Source organism: Lagenorhynchus albirostris, chromosome 19 (genome assembly GCF_949774975.1).
Source record: "Lagenorhynchus albirostris chromosome 19, mLagAlb1.1, whole genome shotgun sequence".
Taxonomy (NCBI): domain Eukaryota; kingdom Metazoa; phylum Chordata; class Mammalia; order Artiodactyla; family Delphinidae; genus Lagenorhynchus; species Lagenorhynchus albirostris.
Window position 1 is genome coordinate 5,927,081 of NC_083113.1, and position 4,612 is coordinate 5,931,692.

The following is a 4,612-nucleotide window of genomic DNA, read 5'->3' on the forward strand; positions in this document are numbered from 1 at the left end:
TGGGGTCCTACAAGGGACCCCACTACAACCATTAAGTAAATTCTGCTCGCCACCGAGGGGCACAGCAGTTTTTGCTGGAGGGAGAAACCGAGACATGTAAGAGGCTCGAACCGACCCAAGAGTAACCTCTTGGGGAGCTAGACTCAGGAGCAGCACGCATGCGATCCATCACAGTGCCCTCAGAAAGTTGTTCAGATTATATCTGAACTAGGCTCCCAAAGTAATAAAGAGAAACTGCACTTCAAAGGCTGAACAGCTCCGTAGTCAACAGCCACTCACTGAACTCTGGCCAGCTTCGCCAATACTTGCAAGCATTTAACTTTTAAAGGGCCAGGATGGCACTCTACTGACACTCCAAAACTGTAGAGAAAGCTCGTTTAATCTTTTCAATTCTGACCTTGGGAGAACAAGTATTCCCAGGAGAAAGCTTAAAATTTACAACTCTTACCATATCCTTGAAATGTAGCCCACGTTGCCTGACCTACAGCCTTGGGTCAGTTAGTAGAATTTAAAGCTGGCAAAGAACAAAGGAGTGGGGAGGGGGAAGGACTTTTAAACTGAAGCAGGAAAACTGAGATCTCAGTGTAGGGGACTTTCTTGGCAGTCCAATGGTTAAGACCCTGTGCTTCCACTGCAGTGGGCCCAGGTTCAATCCCTGGTCGGGGAACTAAGATCCCACATGTTGTGCAGCGTGGCCAAAACAAAAACAAAAAAAACGAAAAGATCTCTGCGTCTATCTGGATGAATGTATGTCTATCTATACATAATAAATGTGATATGTCCCTAACTCCAGATCGTGTTATTAAAATTAACTTCTAAAGGAGCTCTACTGAATTGACTTACAAGTAAGTGCTTACAAATCAAATATTTGTAAATGTAACAAACTAGCTCAAAATTTCTTTTTCAAAAAAAAATTCTTTTTCATTTATTTATTTTATTTATTTATTTTTGGCTGCGTTGGGTCTTCGTTGCTGCATGCGGGCTTTCTTTAGTTGCGGTGAGCGGGCTTCTCATTGCCGTGGCTTCTTTTGTTGTGGAGCACGGGCTCTAGGCGTGCAGGCTTCAGTAGTTGTGGCACGTGGGCTTAGTAGGTGTGGCTCTCGGGCTCTAGAACGCAGGCTCAGTAGCTGTGGTGCACAGGCTTAGTTGCTCCGTGGCATGTGGCATTTTCCCGGACCAGGGCTTGAACCCATGTCCCCTGCACTGGCAGGCGGATTCTTAACCACTGTGCCACCAGGGAAGTCCCAACCTATTGTCATTTTTGTAGGAATCTCCATTTCCCAAATATAAAGTATTAATGATAGCCCCGCTGTAGTTTTGCTGCTTATTAACTTTTCTTATGAATTTTGGCATAAATTTTAGCTGCACTGATCTGTCAGTCTACTCATGAATAATCATATCCCCTAGAGATAGCCTCCCTCATTTTGATTCATTTCTAGAGTTTTTGTGGCTCTTATTTGCTCTTCATTCTGTAAGATTTTTGCAATAACGTTGCTAGCTCCAAAACTAGCTAAAGTTGTCTATACAGGGAGGCAGTAATTTTTAATTAGCTTAAGGAGAATTGATCTTTTTGTAATATTGAGTTTTTCCAACCAAGAACAAGATGCCAATTTTCATTTGTTTATACCTACTTTCATATATTTCAGGAATGTTTTATAGTTTTACTCAGAGTATTTCTAACAGACTCACAGACATAGAGGACAGACTTGTGGTTGTCAAGGGGGAGGGAATTAGGGGAGGGATGGAGTGGGAGTTTGGGATTAGCAGATGCGAACTATTATATATAGAATGGATAAACAACAAGGTCCTACTGTATAACTCAGGGAAATATATTCATACCCTGTGATAAACCATAATAGAAATGAATTATTTCATGTTTACTTTCTTTAGGGTTCATATTAAAAAGACTATACCTCCTTACTAAATGCCTTACATATATTGCAAAATTGATTATTCTTTAGGTGAAAATAAATCCCAAAGTCTTCTCAAGACTATATATTTACAGGGTTTGTCATCCACACCTGAGAGAACGTGCAGAAATGGAAAACACAGAAAAGAGCTAACATATATCACAATTTTTAAATTAAAAGTAAACTTTCTAATATTCTCAAAATGAACATACAGATACTATGAAATTACATTTAGATATTGTTGACTTAAGCATATTAGGATGTAAACAAGTTTTTCTGAAAGATATTTGAAGGTAATCATCACAATATTTAAAACTGTTATAAAGACAAATGCAGTTCCCATCAAAAATGAAAAAGACATTTCTTTTGTGCCTTCTCTTTTTATTGTATCTATATGAGATGATGGATGCTGATTAAACTTATTGCAATAATTATGTCACAATATGTGTAAGTCAAACCGTTATGCTATACACCTTAACCTTATACAATGAAGTATATCAATTATATCTCAATAAAACTCGGGGAAAGAGTTTGTTTTATTTGTTTGTTTTGGCTACGCCACGCGGCATGCAAGATCTCAGTTCCCCGACCAGGGATCAAACCCACGCCCCTGCAGTGGAACCGCAGAGTCTTAACCACTGGACCGCCAGGAGAGTCCCCAAGAGTTGGTTTTTAAAAGGCAAATAATTAAAACACTTTAGCAAAAAGAAAACAATGCAATTTATAATTTAATTGTAACAAAATATCCCTATTTTAAAAGCAATGGTTACCAACCTAAATTATCACATGCCTCAGGCCTCCAGTCTCAGACTGGAAAATCTTGTCGACGAAAATAATCAGTAAACAATCAATAATAAGAATAGAAATGACGTTTATTTGAGCCAAACTGAGGACTAGCCCAGAGCCTGCTTCCCAGATTACTCAGAAACTGCTTCAGAGAAGCAGGGTTTTCTGCCACACTTTTACATCTTGTCAGGACAAAGAACATTAAACAAGTCAGGGTTACATTTCTACGGGTTTCAAAAAAAAAAAAAGAACAAATCAGCACGTACTCCAGCAAGTCAGCAAGCATAGCCTTGGCACTTGGGAAAGGAGTCTTTTTTTTTTTTTTTTTTTTTTTGCGGTTCGCGGGCCCCTCACTGTTGTGGCCTCTCCCGTTGCGGAGCACAGGCTCCGGACGCGCAGGCTCAGTGGCCATGGCTCACGTGCCCAGCCGCTCTGCGGCATGTGGGATTTTCCCAGACTGGGGCACGAACCCGTGTCCCCTGCATTGGCAGGCAGACTCCCAACCACTGTGCCACCAGGGAAGCCCAAGGAGTCTTATCATCAAAGGAGAGCCAGCATCTGCGTCCCAAGAAAAGAGGCATTTAATCTTTATTTTTAGCATGAACACTCTTTAGTTCTGGTCAATGTGCTCTTTTCTTTAATAATTAAAGCAGATGTACAATGTATGTTTGCTAGGCCACAAACAGGCTATTTTATTTAACATCAAATTCAAGTTAACTCATGTATAAGCCAGAATGACTTCCCTATATCTCAATATGTGAAAACTGCTTTTATCAGTCTTGTCCCTATGAATCTCTGGAACTGAGCACAGTGTCCAGTTGGCCTCCTGCGAGAACAGGGAATAGAAATGGAAATGCTGTCAAGTAGGGTGTCAGTATGAAGTGGTTGAATCTACAGAGGCAGAGTTTTGGTTTTGGTTTTGGTTTTGGTTTTTGTTGGGGTTTTTTTCTGAAAAAAGTATTTTTATTTTTAAATTAAAAAAAAATTTATTTTATATTGGAGTGTAGTTGATTAACAATGTTGTTAGTTTCAGGTGTACAGCAAAGTGATTCAGTTATACATATACATGTATCTATTCTTTTTAAAATTATTTTCCCATTAAGTTAATACAGAATATTGAGCAGAGTTTCCTGTGCTATACAGTAGGTCCTTGTTGGTTATCTATTTTATATATAGCAGTGTGTACATGTCAACCCCAAACTCCCCCTACCCTTTCTCCCCGGTAACCATAAGTTCCCTCTCTAAGTCTGTGAGTCTGTTTCTGTTTTGTAAATAAGTTCATTTGTATCATTTTTTTTAAGATTCCACATATAAGCGATATCATATGAAATTTGTCTTTCTGTTTCTGACTTACTTCACTTAGTATGATAATCTTTAGGTCCATCCATGTTACTGCAAATGGCATTATTCAGAGGCAGAGTTTTGTATGTCACATTCTAGTCAGCATCGCTACACAGACAACTCCAGCTCTGGTTTACTTAAACTGCTTAAATTAAATCCAATTGCAGGAAATGTTCCTGGATCCAACCAGCGATCCCTCACCACTGAATTGCTTCAGCCTCACTAGCAGGACTGGGGCGCAACTCACTGGCACAAATAGCTTTTGACTTAAACCGTTTTCAACTTGTTATGAGGAAAACATCTTATTAACATCATAAGTGTTTCACACAACAGTAAGCTTTACGGTTAGAGACAGTAACTTAATCCAGGCAGGGAACAACGCTGCATCATAAAACGCAAAAGACACCTAAGTATTCCTAAAGCCGAAAGCTACGCCTTCGCAGCTAGGCGGAGGGACGCACCCTTCCCCGCCTTCTCCTGGGGCGGTGCAGACCCGGGCCCCACGCCCCGCCGCTCGCGGTAGCGTTCCGCCCAGGCCCCGCCCCCGCCGCTCAACTCTGCGCGTGCGCAGTTGT